General features: G+C 33.0%; 1 long non-coding RNA gene across 1 annotated transcript in view; it reads right to left on the bottom strand.

The window, feature by feature from the left end:
• The window catches only part of LOC145684626 (uncharacterized), a 32,292-nt gene extending 18,296 nt beyond the window's left edge, over positions 1-13,996 (bottom strand). Inside the window, exon 1 of the long non-coding RNA XR_014131340.1 lies at positions 13,313-13,996. This is a non-coding gene — a long non-coding RNA (uncharacterized LOC145684626). The remainder of the gene's footprint in view (positions 1-13,312) is intronic.
• Between the last annotated feature and the right edge of the window lie 3,606 nt (positions 13,997-17,602).

Genomic DNA, 17,602 nt, shown 5'->3' with positions numbered 1-17,602 from the left:
ACGGCTAGTTGTAACTGGAACATTAAGCCAGCAACAACCCTTTACAGACATTAGCATGATAATGTAATTGTTAGGCTCATCAAAACTAGGAGGCTCAGGTGAGAAGGTTATGTAGTCAGAATGAAAGAAAGAAGGAACGCTTTCAACTAGAAATTCAATCGAAAAAAAAAAAAACAATTAGAAGACCTCGGTTTAGTTGGGAGAACAATATGAGAATTGATCTTGCTTAAATTAGAATACGTAGTGGAAACAAAATCCAAATGACTAAAGATAGAAGTCACGCAGCATTGAACCTCGGGGTTCCATAAACTACATAGTTTGATAGTTAGTCAGTATAATAAGAACATAATTCAGATCACAACAAACCTCTATTTTGTAATTATTTCAATTGTGTAAAAGCGTCGATTTATGACTATTTGTCAAATTATTTCTACCATTAAAAAATAAGTAGGTATAATATGCATGTTCATGTTTAACAACTGAATATTATACAATGTATGAAAGAGAATAGTTGAAGTTAATTGTTTACGAAAGATATCACACAATTACATTAGGGACAATTAAATGTATGTATGTATATATATATATATATATATATATATATATATATATATATATATATATATATATATATATATAAAGTAGTCCTTAGAGTAGTCAGGCACATGAATTCATAAATAAATAAATATTTAGCATGTACGTTATTTTATACGAGTACCATTATTAGAAATATTACTATTATTAGAAATTATAATGATACTTACAGTAAAAGCGTTCATCTTTGTTGTGTTTCAAGTGGAATTATCTCACAATGTGATTGGAAGAGAAACGTCTGCAAGGTTTATTCAGTAATGAACGGAAAGAAAGTTGATATCAGAGTTTCTTCTCCAAGGAAGTTGCTCATTGGTTCCCGAATTATTGTATTTATTGTCAATTTCTAATATTTGAAATATTTTCAGATAACAGTAACATTGTAACCTTGGCAAGATTTCTGATCAAATGGAGAAATTAATTTTCTGAAGGAAAATTGTATCATATAATTCAAATGTTATTATCGTGTTTGCTGTATTATAAGGGAAATGTTGATACAGGAAAATTAGTTTCTCCACATTTTCCATTTATTTATTTATTTTAATTAACGTTCTTTTACGGTTTCCGTAGACGTTGGTATATAAAGAGAACAAGATATTCACCTATTACAGTTCATTTAGAACAATACGAAAATTAATCACAGCAAAATGGTAACGCACACACAGTTATTTCTCAGTATAATTACACTTAAATATATTCTTTATGAGGTGGTTTAATTATACACTGTGTATTAGATCATAAAATTGTAGGTTTGGTAAATATGCATTGTACATGACGTTTCGTATGATAAAATAAGTTAGAACACACTCTCTCCCTCTCTCAATATATATGGAGTAGAATGCTGGCATTGCTAAGGGACAGGCCTTAAATATTTTTGTGTGTTTGTATTTTCTTAACATTTATCTTCTTTATAAACCATATTTATTTAAACTGTAATTTACCTTAAGGTAGCAAAATTCTATACTGTTCATAATCAACTGAACATTTTGTGTGAATATTCGTTCCTTCACGAAAAATCTTTCCAAACTTATTTTATATTAATGAAATTTCAAATACGATTTCCCTCATATTCAATAAATAATTCCCGTTATTTGAAGCTGCAATCCATTAAAAATAAGGGGTAAAATACACCATTACACCAACTTTCTCCATACATAAAAATAATTTTCTAATATAAATAATCGATTTTGATAAGACAGTCTGTATATTTCCTCAACGACATTCGGGTCGTTCTTATCGTTTACAGTTAAAACCCGCAAAGTTTAATTATTTCTCGATGATAATAAGAAAGTGCATTCCTCAGTACTATTCGATAAACTTATTATTATTTTGATGCAAAGTGTCATTTATTTTCTTTAGTTCTTTCTGAATAATCTAAATTCCTTGATTCAAAATTCCCAGAGAAACAAAGAATCGAATTGTATTTCCTGTAAAGATAAAATGAATAATAATAATAATAATAATAAAAATTGAATAAGCTATTATTTTCTTCTGCAATCTACATCATCATTATTTATTCACAAGGACAATCTTAAATCTAGTAAACATTTCTCATATGTATTTTTCCGTCAAATGCCTTTTACAATTTTGAGGCAGTAAATCTACGTATATTATTTGCTAAATTTAACATTGTACGATAATTCAATAATTTAAGTCTGTTAATATTTGTTGCGAGAAGATGATAGTATTTTGAAATACGTTTTTTGCATTTGAGTTATCTTAGACTATTGCCAAAAGACACCTGAATGTCAGCAACTCTTTTTCGCTAGTAACTGATAGCATTTATAAGGATGACGAATTTAATTAGAAATATTTAATTGCCCTAAACTTTTCGTCTGTTTTAATTGAACCTTTATTGTAGATTTACAAATATATATATATATATATATATATATATATATATATATATATATATATATATATATATATATATATATATATATATATATATTCTGTTCTCTTTCCAGATGTCCTCAACTCTCGTATTGTGTCTCGCCTTGTTCTTTGGAACTTCTTATGGTATGCATATATTTAGTTACTTAAAATGCGATAGTTACCTAATTGCTTAACATAAGTATTAGCTCGATATATTGTTTTTTTTTATTTTTTTTTTTTTTAGAAAATCTACTGCAAAAAGAAAAAATTTGGAAATAAAGGCAATATATGCACCTGCCTTTTATAATAAATACTACTTTTGACTACTGACATAATAATGTTCCTATTCAACTATTTTTGAAACTGGTTGGTTTCCTTTCTTGCTCGATTCTGACTTAAATTCCAATAAGAAAGCAACTTTCATGTTTATTTGTGTGTAGGTTGAAATGTAGAGTTCATTCCTAGCAACAAAGCTATTTGAAACGTGCACCTGCAGTTTAAGGGTGAACATGGACCTATGTAAAAGGTTCAGTTCTCTCCTAGCGACATCTAAACTCGGGGCCATCTGCAGCAAACATCGCACACTACTCACTAGACCAGTGGAAAGGACTTAAGTGAACTTTAGTAACAGTAGAGTACTCATGAATTTATGGAAACGAATAAGATGTACTTCGTTTTGTTTTGGAATGTAACAAATAGACTTTCAGTAAGAATGACGAATATCTATCCATATTTAACCTAGTTCTTTTCTTCCTTAATTTGGGAAATCTAAAAGCATAAAATCGGGAGAAATCAATTAAGCGATATTATCATCATGGTGATATGGCTGTACCATAACCAAAGTAGAAAAAAACGTGCCTTGTAAAAATTGGACGAAATGTTTCATAAATATTTTTATGATATATTTGTCATTTACTGAAGATCCTGAGAAAAGCTTTTCCAATGATGCATCTGAAAATACTCGACTAATTTTTGCACACTTACAAAATATTCAGAGTTCTACAATTAAAGTATGTAAATGTGAACCTTTTTACATTTGGTTTATTATTTGCTGTAATTTATCATAAGAAGTACATTTAACTTTAGAATTTGCACTTCTTTATATATTACATAACTCATTGGCATTTTGTACTTTATTTAGCCGTTCTGTATAGCAGTGGTATTAGCAGCCAAAATAACAATCGGATCTCCCTCGCCACAATCCCCGTAATTGGTAATTATGGTGGCTACGGACTTGGTGCCGGATACGGTCTTGGTGGTTATGGACTTGGTGCCGGTTACGGTCTTGGTGGATATGGACTTGGTGTAAGATATGGTCTTGGAGTTTATGGACGCGGTGGATACGGAGCCTGGGGATATGGTGCACAAGGTCTACGTGGAATTGGTTATCTTGGTTAAGAGTCTTGCTAAAAAAAAGAAAAAAAAGAAAAAAGAAATAGAAAATAAACACATTTCAAGAATCAAATATCGTTTGCACTCTCTTGCTGAAAATTAAAATAAAAAATTTCAAAATAATGTCTACATTGCTACTGCGAAAATATTAAATTAATTTCATTGCTTCGTAAGATGTACATATTAACCCTGGGAGTCCCAAACGGGTCCACTGGACCCATTCGACTTTTCGTTTATTGATTGCAGAGTGTTTTCGTGAGAGGTCGCTAATATTCCATGACTTTTTCTTTATGGTGCTCCTCACCCATGGTATGTCAGAAATACTTTGTTCCTTTAATTCACGTGGTATATATAAAAAGTATAGCATTGTGTACCAGATGGGTCCAGTGGACCCACTGTATACTTTAAATATGAATACTGATTCAACTTTGGTTGATTTACATTGTGGATCATAAATGTCATAATTAACGTTAGTGTGTTCTTTATTCTTTGTTAGTATTATGTTTAAAAATATTTTACTTATAAAGGAGTTTAATGCAGTGTTAGTAAGTTTTCCTAACTAATTATTTCTTTTGTACGTAATGTTTACTGGTTTATGGTGTTTTCTCCCTGACACAACTTCTCAGGGGCATATTATAAATTTCTACCTGTAATACATTCTAAACCAGCCAGTGAACGTTTCACTTTAGTCATTGGATTTAGTGTGTGAGGATAATGGCACGTGGCGGACTTGCCGATAACGATATACGCCAATGTCTGTTGGCAGAAGAGGAGGATTTTTTTTGTGATTCGACAAATAATGGAGAACTGGACTGTGAATTATTAGAGTTATCTGCATGTGAGAGTGATTTTTCTGATGTTAGTGACAGTGACTTGCAAGATAAAGCAATTTTCCGTTCCAGAAGTGGCTTAGAACATTGGCATTTAGTACCCTTCACTACCAGTGGCGGGCGTGCTGGTGCTGTCAATGTAACTAGAGAGGACCGTGGTCCTACACTGTATGCTAACAGGGAAGTTGATGAGAAATCCGTTTTTTGTGTATTTTTTTGTAGAAACATTCTGGAAACAATTTGCAAGTGGACTAACAAGAAAGGTAGGATAAAATTTCCTCGTGAGTGGAAACCTGTTAGTGTTGAGGAACTTCAGAAATATATCGGCGTGCTAATACTTATTGAGGTATACAAATCAAATAATGAAGAAACTAGGCAGGTCTGGAGTAAGGAAAACGGTCAACCTATCTTCAATTCCATTATGAGCAGGAATCGTTTTCAACAAATTAATTCCGCCCTACGTTTTGATGATGCAGAGCTCATTCGCCAGAGAAGACCTGATGATAAACTATCTCCAATCCGTGCAGTGTTTGAAGACTAGGTTAAAATTCTACAGGACGCTTACATTCCCGGAGATAACATGACGGTGGACGAACAGCTTGTGACTTTTTCGTGGACGTTGTCCCTTTCGGCAATACATACCAAGTAAACCGGGTAAATAAGGAATAAAGTTCTAGGTTATTTGTTATAGCACCACAAGCTGTGTGGAAGATGCAAATATATAGCGGAAAAAGTCCAGAACAAGGAAGAGAAGTCAATCAAGGGGAAAGAGTCGTTCTTCAACTAACAGAAGAAATTACTGGAAGTGGTAGAAATATTACTGGGGATAACTTCTTTACAAGTCTTTCTCTTGACGTAAATTGAAGGAACGAAAACTCACCTACGTCGGAACTATACGGAAGAGTAAGCCAGATCTCCCAACTTCATTTACCAAAGCGGATAAAAGTAGGGCTGTAGGAAGCAGTTTCTTTGGATTCCAACAGGATGCCATGATAGTTTCGTACTGTCCAAAGAAGTACAAAACTGTTACACTTCTGAGTACAATGCATAACCAGCCTGAAGTTGACACTTCTACAGCACAGAAAAAGCCAGAAGTAATCCTTTACTATAACAAAACAGTCTGGCGTGGACACTATGGACCAGATGACCCGCTGTTACAGCACAAAGCGAATGACAAGGAGATGGCCTCTGGTAGTATTCTTCAACATGATTGATATAAGCGCACTCAACGCTTATATTATATTATTGCCACTAGAGAAGAAAGACAAGAGGCAGAGATTGAAACGCCGTAACTTCCTGATTTCCCTCAGCAAAAAATTGGCCCATATTGGAGAAAACTTTCCACAGAAGAGAAGCCACACAGAAATTGATCAGCTCACGGAAAAAGAGTCATCTAAAATTAAAGCTCGATGCGGGATCTGCCCATCAAAACGGGATCGCAAGACAAGAACCTTCTGTAACAAATGCAAGACAAATGTGTGTTCTGAGCACAGCAGAGTTGTTTGTGAAAAATGCTTCGTACACTAACCTTAACAAATGCAAAAGAAAAGGAAAAGGATCGTAATTTTCAGTTATTTGGAAGCAAATACTTGCTACTTGTAATCAAATGTTGTTATTATGTGTATGTAAAATGTTGACTATTTCATTGTGCCTAAAAATTAAAACTTTTATTTGAGCTCATATAAAGAAATAGTAATACCGCTAATTTAGCATATTTCTAGTGTACGGTATAACTACGATAAATTCCAAGTGTATTTCATTAATTCGTCATAAATACATTGCAAAAACTACATAATTTAGTATTTCGTTGTTTATTTTCTCCCCAAAATTTAATTATATGTCTAAATGGTCTCAATATATTACTGTGGGTCCATTGGACCCGACTGGTGCACAAAGGTATAAAAATATGTCTGGAGTTCCAGGGTTAATGGAACAAAAATCACAAAGTAACCTTGAAATAGCTACACTCCTAATAATTATTATATTTATTTGCCAGAATTAAGCTATGTTGGGTGCTAAAAGAATTTGTGCTCTGAGTAGGATATGTCGTAGGAATCTAATCTGTTTTTGAGGATTTGTAATATTGTATAACGCTGCTAATTCTGAGAAAGGTTACCTTGTTTAGTACTCTATTTGTTTAGTAGTCTGTTTACCTGTCAAGTAAGTAGCTCGATGAACTGCATTGCTGAAACCCCATATAAAATGCATTTTTTAAGTAGCAATTAACAGAATATGTAACAAATGTTGTCACATGGCGATTGAGGGTGATAACGTTAGAAATATAAACTATCAAGGGCGCCGATGCTCGGAAACAAAGGAGGGGGGCTCCGGAACTCGTGTGGACCCCCGCATTGTATTTATGAATATACAGTACAATCCCTCAAATCCGAACCCCGGAAATCCGAAAACCCGGCAGATCCGAACATATTCTCAGGAGAAAAAAAATAACTACAGCTGGAAAATGAAAAAAAAAATAGATTTAATCACACAAATTTAGATTTTTTTAAGGTTTTAACATTTTTAGACTTATTGCTTATGCAAAATCATTATCTAATTATATTCTTACAAGAAGACAGTTATAGATATGCGACAATCATTTTGGACATGAGTGTACACCCGCCAGTCAAGGTCACTGCCCTTTCGACCACTGGGCCACCCTGTCTAACCTCAGTCGTTGTTTTACCGCCAATTCAGTGACGAAATAAGTACGTAATATTATTTCCCGGGTAATCCGAACACCCCCAAATTCGAACAGGTTTCAGCCCCAATTAGTTCGGATTTGAGGGATTGTACTGTACAATATTTGGCATAATTTATATTCAATTTATCATAAAATCCTCTTATAGGCCTTCTGCATCTGAATGCCCTTTCCTTAAGTTAAAGAGAAATCGGAGCCGTTGGAAGCTATATGTCTGCAAATAAACGTTAGAATCTTTCCAAAATTAACATGCTATTGCCTTGATACAAAGTAAATGATATGTAAGATTTGTTTATGTAGAAAGAAAAAGATATTCATTTGTAATTATAAGAAACATATAATAATAATAGTAATAATTAGCTATACAAAAATTTCCTTCAAGAATAAAAGCATATTTTACTTTTAATTTATAATGTCGCAACAATTCTGGTTACTTGTGCATTACTAGTCGGCACCTAAAGTATTGTGAATAAGTATATAATGTCTTTTAAGACTCTTACAAGGTTACAAGATAGCCCAATTAGTATCATCTGAACGCAATACACATTTTATTATTGTAAAGTTTATACCTTATTTTTTGAGCTCCTCGAAATACTGGGATCACAAGATTGTTTTCTAAAACCATAACGTTTACTGCTTTCTACCAATAAATGATCCAGAATGATGATTTCATTTTCTCACTATTAATATTTACGATAGAAATAACACTAATTTAATGAAGATTTAAGTGTGCTCTCGCCATTAGTTTGTTTAGTTTACACTTCATACACACACTAAAAAAACATTAATGTACTATCAAAACTTATTTTCAAACTTTCTTCTTACTTACCAAAACTGTGGCTAAATAATGAATTTAGGTTTACATATCCTTTCTGAACTTGCATTAGTCACTCAGTGCTTTCATGAATACTGTTTCATCGTGTTTCAGTGGACTTCATGTCGTCCGTTATGGATATCGAATGCTTTATATACACGAATGCTTTATATGCACAAAATTGGTAGTTACTTGCTAGTAAAATGTCGAGCAGTTATCAGACTTTTGATACAACACTAAGCGATTAAGAAAAAAGATTTTGATCGAATCGATGTAATATTGTGGGTGCTAAAAGGGATCTTAATTCAAATGAGTAAATCGAAATTAATAGTTCCCTTTCCTTATAGTGAAATTAAATCATCTCCTATCTTTATAACAACGTAAGATATGTGTTTCTCTAAAATGTTATCGCAAGTTTCCTTGTGGCAACTTGGCTAACAAACACTCCTATCATATAAGAGAGTAAATTCGATTCTCGATGAATGCTCATGCAGTTCAGATCACAGGTTAACCAGCAACTCTACATCTCTTATGGTCTCCACGTTAAAAGGGACGATAAAATACAGATCATAGATACAAAAATATAACTTTCACACTATATGAAAGAAGTAATTTATTCTGGTTTTATGGACAATGAGTTTGACTTATATGTAGCAAAGAGTTACATTTTGTAGAACTCAGCGAAGTTAAAAATACCCTTACTAAAAGCAGAAATGCATTAACATTACAATCAAGGTAAACTACACAGTTCTGAAATTATCGCAAACGTTCAAAAGAATTCAATCTTGTAACAGATCTATGACTTCTGGCTGCAACACAGTAATGGCGAAAGAGAAAGCCTTCTTTAAGTTGTAAATTTCTCCGTAAAGAGATAAAGTAGAAATGCAATCTTTCCTTAAGATGCTAAATAAATTAAAAAAAAAAAAAACGTTGGTCTCTACCTGTTGTCGTTTTCATTGTATGGCGATAAAGGTTGAAACCAGAAATGAATTACCTCTACCTCATCTAGCTTGAATAGAGAGTTACTGAAGTACTTGAAACTGTTCTTGGGAGGCCGAATCGATTTTATAAAGCCCCTTCTTGATAACTCTTATTGTTTGCTTTACGGAAATGAATATTAAAACCGGACATATTAATAAATTTCAATCAATTTCTGTTTCGTTTGGTTGTTATCGTTGGTTATGGTATATTTTCTTCAAACTCTGAATAGATTGAAAAAAGCTCTTATCGTTACCAATCGCCGTTTTCATTCTGTGACGATCAACTTCAAATCGGAAATGGATGAATTACACCACATACGATTTTAGTAAAGAAATAAAAAGAGAGAATCCAGAGTTCCTAGAAACGCTGATTTGATTTCAGAGAACCACTTCTCATTGTAGATTAAAGCGAATGTTCTAAGTATATTAATTTTAAAACAGGAAATGAGTGGATTGATATCACTTTCGGTTCCAATAATGAGTGACTGGAGGACATGGGATCTATTGTCGGGACTTTGAATTAACTCTAAAAAACGAAAACGTTATTTGAAATATTATATAGCTTTTTCTTTGTGTGTAAATAAATTTTGAAGATGAGATGCTAGAAAAATTTGAAACGTTTTTTGTTGAAGTAGAGTATTACGGGTGGTTAGAGTGTGTTTTATTGCAATGGTGAAGTGATTTCAATACAGTAAAGAAAATGAAAAGCTTCTTGCTATATATTACTACTTTTGTTCTGGGCAATCAATCTTGAAACTGGAAACGTTAAAAAAAAAACTACCACTTGCGGTTTCAATAGAAGGTTATTGTAGGAGGTCAAGCCTACTATTTGAACGCTCAATCGATTCCCAAAGAAAAGTACTTTTCGATATATTTTATCAAGTTTACTCTGACACCTGTCAATGTACAGATAAACGGACGTGTTATGTATTCGTTCTAAAGGAATTCCAATACTTGAGGATAGCACAGTTTAGAAGGTAATGCAATTTTATTTATTTCTTCCGAATAAAAATTAATTTTATCTCCTCTTTACTTATTTATTTTCCATATACATCAAAAACTCCTGACAATCACCACAATCACAGAGACTAACATAATAATGGAACGAAATTGGCCTATTTCTAAAATATTAGTTCTGGCAAAACGGATTTTGGTTAGAGAAAGTAATTTGGTAAAGCATTCTATGTCATAACTAAGTACAAGCCAATGATGAGCATATATACAAAAATATAATGGAAGTATCTGTCCTGAAAACACGTCAAATGTGAGAGTTGGCAACGCTGACCTCAACGGGCCTCTTGGTTTTGGTGTGTTAAGCAAATTCTGTTCTGTAAAGAACAGTAGAACAGCAGTGTCCAGTGAACTGCACAGACATTGATATTGTAAAATAGACTAAATCTCTGATTTCCATAAAAATCGAATTATGGAAGCTCGGTTATTTGGCGCTAGCGTGACGAAAGTAGCAAATGTGTTGAGTATGTTGCGATGAACGAAGCTGAAGGCAAAAATGACCTATAGACTAAAACTCACTAAAATAACGCTTATGAAGAGGAAAGGTGTTTGGAAGAAAACTCTCAGTCACAGGTCCTGCAGATCCCCATTTAGAATTGTCGTGTGACTGCAGGGCAAATGATATAGAAATTATAAAAGCACATCCCATTGCCTGTGTCCACAATCGTTTACATCAACTCAACATCCGACATTAGATTGCACAGCAGAATCACTAATAAAGGAACAACAAGTGTTAATAAAACACCAATGGTAAAGCAAATAGGTGCAACATTCACCATCGATTACTAAAAATATGTAATACGGTCAGATGTATCATCATTTATTATACCACGTACGTATGCGTATGTTGTAAACACGTACACACACAAACAAAGAAGAAACGATAAGCCGCAGCTCCTTTTACCAAACGTTAAACTTGTGCTAGAGAAGGTTATGTGATGTGGGTCGTAAATCTTGGTCTTCAATCTTGCATTTTTGATCTTTAACATTATATATATTTTTTTGATTCTTTACTCATAAAATACCAAATGTAAATATTCGAAGTTAAAACAGACAACCCAAATGTTAAGTGACCTGATAGATTGAAGCGACGTTCCTGGAACGGTTACAGATAAATGCTGAAGATATTTTAATTTCAATTTATTTATTAACTTTTTATCTTGTTTTCGGTATAATTATGTTCATACATTCTTACTAACTAGAATTGTAACACTCTACATCCTTCATCTTAAGGTATTTTCAATGGTCAAATTATGTTTACAAATTCAAATTTAATTATGACAGAAAAGACACTTGAAGTTGCGAAGGTGATGTGTTTCTCTTTTCACTATTTTCAACTTTACTTTTTTCCCCCTGATTATTGTTAATTTTCATCGCATTTATTTTCTTCTGCTTCTTCCTTTAAAGAGAGTGTCAACTAGAGTAATATTTGAAGGAATTAGTTAAGAACCGGACAAACACTCTGAACTAATGTGTATTCTATAAAACCGTTATCATATGACAAGTAAACTATGCACATTCGTTTTATTGTGTATCAGTGTAGCTAAGAGACATACAGAGGCATGTTGCCCTAAACATACCCTTCAGCTCTCAAATAGATATATTGTAGTTGAAAATTGTAAAAATGCACATACGAAGGTCTGTTGCATAAAACGAAGATCTGCTCTTGTTAAGAAATATTCTACCCTTAAATCAAGAACTTTACATTACTCTAGAAACATTATAATTAATGTTAAAAGTTATAAGCAATTTTGTAAACTTTTAATTGGAAACGTAATATCATGTAAAATAATCATAATATTTTTTCTTCATTCATAATACTCCCGCAATCGACAGATTTTGTATTAAGGAAGGGATCGAGCTTAGAAAAAAAAACTTTATTTAACACTCATCATGTGAATATATCGTTTGGATTTCTTCATTGCTTCTATAAATCTCTATTATTTATCGCTAACACGGCTAGCGTGTGGTAAGTGCAAATATATGAGAAGGAAGATTAATATACGCCTTTGCTCTAAACGATTTTAATGTTTACACATCCAAATCTACTGATGTGTAATACACTGTATCTCTTTGCCCTTCCGGGAATAATAAAAGGTAAAAAGTAAAGAATACAAAATACTACCTTTAAACTTTTAAACATCCTCATAATTTTTATTTCTTAGAAGAATTTTAATTTTTTTTTATATTTTATTAGATTTAAGAATTGTATTTTCTTCATTTATACTGTTTCGTCGTTTTTCTTCCATCTTAAATTTGTAACGACGTGTCTGTAGTGTGGATAATCTACGTTTTATGCACTATTACATGTACAATCAATTAACAACATTATTTGTCTTAACATAACCGAGAATATTTATGCCAATTTCAAATTATTCGTAATTTTGGGGCAATTAGGTAGTGGTATGTATTTATACTATACATTAAAACCACAAAAATGAACCTGATTCATGTGGATACGAAATATTGAAGACATTGTAATTTGAATTTAACCCGCTCAGTAATCCAATTCGAGACTATACATAGCAAAGATGAGTAATATAATTGTGAGTTTTAACGTCTCCCTCCGTCTAGCCTCTCCAATTCGAATCCAAATCGAGGACATTTTAATAATAATAATAATAATAATAAAATAATAATAATAATAATAATAATAATAATAATAATAATAATAATAATAATAAAATAATAATAATAATAATAATAATAATAATAATAATAATAATAATAATAATAATAATAACTGCCAATCTGAACTCATTCTAGAGAGAATAGGAACCCTATCGCTGTCAAAGAGAGCTCAAGCATGAAATATATTTGAAATTCAAATAATAACAATTAACCAGCCTAAATAGAAGAACAAAGAACATTGGATCACCAACTTCTTTCGTTGGTCCAATCAATATTTCTTTCTAAAAAAATCCCTTTCTTTAAAAAAAAACATTCCACCGTAAAAATTATGGGGGAGGGATCAATTTACAAGGATCAGAATCACAAGAGGATGTCGAATCCAAGTTTTTAAGCTAAGCAAAGCGGAACTACTATTCACAACCGCACAATGAAAATACGTAAGACGTGACACTGCTACATTTTATAATTTATTGAATAAATTCACACTCACCTTTTAACAGTTCCTGCTTTACATTCTCTAATGTAATTATGATAATCGCCTCTGCACCTAGTTTAACTGAACTTTCTCGAATATTTGCAACCGAATATGTAGGTCGAATGAGTACCAATAAAAAGAAATACCGCAAATTATGTCTAATTTTTCTACTTCCAAGGCAACAAACCTTCCAAAAGGAAAATAGGCATCCGAGTTAAACTCATAGTTGAGCTGGGAAGCTGAACACAATATTTCCAGCGACTATTAAACTGAACAACATTTGTCCACCACACAGCTCCTATTTCCGGTCATTTAATATCACCAAAACTCGATTCAGTCACTAAACCACTGAATTCGGAGGTTAGTAACTCACAATATAAATTAAATAATATATAAAAATCACACTGTGAAAACCATAACACCATTTTTAGCGGGAACTAAAATACCCAATCTGTCCTGGTCTGTCCAATGAGCTCTTTTCTTAGAGCATACAATTAGAATAAATCTTTCACAATTTTCACACATTAGGCTTAATATTGTGGTTGAATTACTAATGTCGAAGCACACTCAATAATTATAACCCTATTCATTTCTCCGGCACTATCTTCCAACTTGCCCAATGCAAACCACTTTGACACATAATGCGAAGCACTTCAAACTACAAGCCAACTCGAACCAAAAGCAATAAGAAGATCCACTCCGTACGAACAACAAAAGACAAGTCAGGTATCACAGAGTGATACGGTGACTCGAAGACAACACAAACGAACTAGCCACGCCCCGTTTTACGCGATTGCATTCCTTTTTCTCTGTCATGCTAAACCTAACCAGAAAAACTTTCCATTCTCTTTTTCTTCCTTTTTTTTTTAAAAAAAGAACAATACCATATAAGGAAAACTAATCGTTCTAACTAATCGTTGTAATATAGTTACATACTATTATACAAGGGTCAACTTAACGGCATTCGAAGTAACTATAACCAAACCCTTATCACCGACCCGAAGCTCATTTTTCGAATTTAAAAGGACATTGGGAAAGACAGACTTAATTTCGAACTTTATTAACCAACCCTCGTATATAAAAGGAACAATCTTGAAGCTTTCTTCATCAGTTTGGTATTTTGTACATTTGTGTTGGTAGGCCTCACTTCGATTTTTACGGCCATATATGGTCGAGGAAAAAGGACTGTTCCCGTGAAAGTTACATGCTTGGTGAACGTCCCTTTGAGTCTAATTTTCGGGACAGTCACTTTTCACCTACGCACTTTTATAACGAAAAGCTCATTGGACAATAATTCTGGTCCCGACGCTAGGAGCGAAAACCGGGATTTTCCCGGTTGACCATATACAAGCTTTGGTTTGCTAAATAGAACTCTCAGTATGTGTTTGGTACGCGTGCCTGTTTGTCACTTCGAAGAGCACCCACCAAGGCGAGTGGGGTGAGGTTCCAAATAAAGAAGAAGATCCTACTTATTTAGGAAGCACATCCACATTGGATCCCCATCTGATTACTCAGGGTGAACTAATTGACCTCATACGGGATTTAAAACTCTCCAAGATACAGGCAGAACTTCTTGCTTCTAGATTTAAAGACTGGAATCTGCTCCATCGTGACACTAAAGTGTAGTGTACATTAGGGTACTGTACTGTTTACTTACATTTACTGGTTATTCCTTTTATCTGTGTCATACAAAAGTAGCAGTCTGAAGAATGATCTTTTGGTTCCCTACAGATCATCGGTGCTGCGAAGTTCGTGTTTCGCTCACCATTTGCCCACACAGTCAGACAGTGGCGTATTTAGGGGGGGGGCTTCCGGGCTTAAGCCCCCCCCCGAAATCTTACTTACTATAGTAAAGTATATGAAATATCTTGCAGAATTTTCACATTTTCAAGCAAAGCCCTCCCCGAAAGTTAGCAAAGCCCCCCCCGAAAGAAAATCGTAAATACGCCACTGCAGTCAGACGTTTCACGCAAGTACAACAAATGTAGTGAGGAGCCCAATTCTTATCTTGGTCTCCTACACAGCTACCAAAATATAACTGATAACTCTTCCTCACAAGTGGAGTAAAACATCGACGTTGCGATTTAAATGTCAATTCCCCACATACAGAAATTGTCCGGGTGATTTACAAACTTCCTCGGCATCTTGTATACTGTACTGTATCACACACACATACCCACACGAATCTACACTCCATCAATTACGTAGCACAAACGTAATTTAACTCAGTGCATCACCACACAACACAATCTATTCGAACTCCACAATGCACAAACACTTCAACTTACACGCGGCCACATCTAAAACACGTCCAACTTGGACCGTCACTGAACGCTAGTAACAGTCATTAGGCTACGTGAGTTATCATTTTTTTTCATTGTTGCCAGATCAAAATATTAAAAAAATGACTCATTTTCCACAGAAAGCATGCGTGTATTTGTGCTTGTATTTGAGTATCCATCTATGTGCCGACAATAATAGGCTACGTCAACGTTAGATTTCTTGTGTTTGGTAAATATATAGTATATTCTTGCATAGTATATTCTTTATTACCTATAAATGGACACAATAGTTTATATCTCTAGACAGAATAATGCGATTCACATGAAATTAACATTATTTATTAAGTAGTGTGTTTTAGTGCAATTCTGTTTCTGTATCACTATATACAAATAGCAAGTTGAGACAACAAAATCTTATAAACTACCTTTTTGGAGGGAATTTCCCACAAAATCCCTCTAGAAATTCCCTCATAAAAATGGTGACACGGTGTATAAATCAGTGAAAATATGTTTTATTTCAAATCCAATGAGGTATAAATCGTGCTTATTTTGTAATTTTCGTGGAAGTTATATGTGATTTTTCTGCACTAATGAATATGGTAAAATGAACAGTACACATAGCATAGTTTTATATAAATATGTTTATTTCTCTAGAAAGAATAATGCGATTCTTATGAAGCTTAGAGGGCTTACTAAGTATAAATCTAGCTAACATACAATACAATTTACATCATGGCTAATATCGGTAAATTTGGGAGTGGTAGCAACATTATTGTATCTACAGATTTTACTTTGTTGTTCAAAATCGTTAAATACCCGAAAGATATTGTTGTCAAGCTGTCAGATGTTTATTTTGGAACAAATATGCTATAACTAATGTTTAAGAAAATATGTCATATTTTATACAATTTGTGTGTTTACATACCTAAGGGTACCCGAGCTACAGGTACAAAAATTGTTAAAAAAAAAAAGCGGAAAATGTGAGGGGAAATTTCCCGAAAATCCCTCTGTCACAGGGAAACTGGAGGTTATGGAGAAAAACTGATTGTAAATTCGAATTCTACGTTAAAGGTTCTATTAGAGTCAAGTATTTTCATTTCTGTGCTAAAATCGTATTGACTAGTGTTATATATGATTTTACATTATTTAACGTATTATTTACATTATTACATTATTCATATTCTCCTGTTATTTATTAGTTCGTATTATTTCAAACAGTACTAATAAGAAGTAGTGTTCTAGGATACTAAAAAACAAAGTATTTTCTTATAAGTGTCGTTGTTTTTGTAATCACGAACTACTTGTGAACAAATTGACAACTTGATTTAATCCCATATTCAATAGACACTGTCTTCAACAATACTTATCTCTACTAACACCATTAGAAAAGCACATTTCTTAGGAAGTATTGCAATTTCTAAAGGACAGTATTCTATACATAAAACGAGCATCTATTAACAACGATCTTTTTCCTTAAAAGGGCAGGAAATTATTTGAAAAGTCAAAGTCCCTTTCTTCTTTTTGTAGTTTTGACTGCTAGAAAATAAGATAGAAATTTAATGGAAACGATGTAACTTATTTTTGTCTAGAACTGATTTTTCCCATATAACTTATTTTTGTCTAGAATTTAGCTATCCTTTGTAAATCTGTAGTAATCTTTTTGATACATTCTGAGCAATTATTGCAGTAATTTACCAATGTTTGTAAGGGAATATGCTACATATATGACAATCAAAAAGGATGTAATAGATAGTAATGTAAAGTATGTGAAAAGTATAAAAGTTGTAAACTTTCATTTTATTTTCCTCAGGGTTCAATCTCACTGAAGTCTATTTGTTATCACCAATGTAGTATTGAATAATACATACTAAACAAGACAAAATCAGTCAAAATATTGGAATTTATTAATTAGACGTTATTATGTCTTCTTAATACCTTGGCTACGTGAGACGAAATACGACGCTTAAAGTAGCATCTGAATCTCTATTTGTGATTGTAATCCAAGGCTTGGTATAACCAATCG

Source organism: Thermobia domestica, chromosome 5 (genome assembly GCF_964235325.1).
Source record: "Thermobia domestica chromosome 5, izTheDome1.hap1.1, whole genome shotgun sequence".
Taxonomy (NCBI): Eukaryota; Metazoa; Arthropoda; class Insecta; order Zygentoma; family Lepismatidae; genus Thermobia; species Thermobia domestica.
This window is presented reverse-complemented; position numbering and strand designations above follow the sequence as displayed.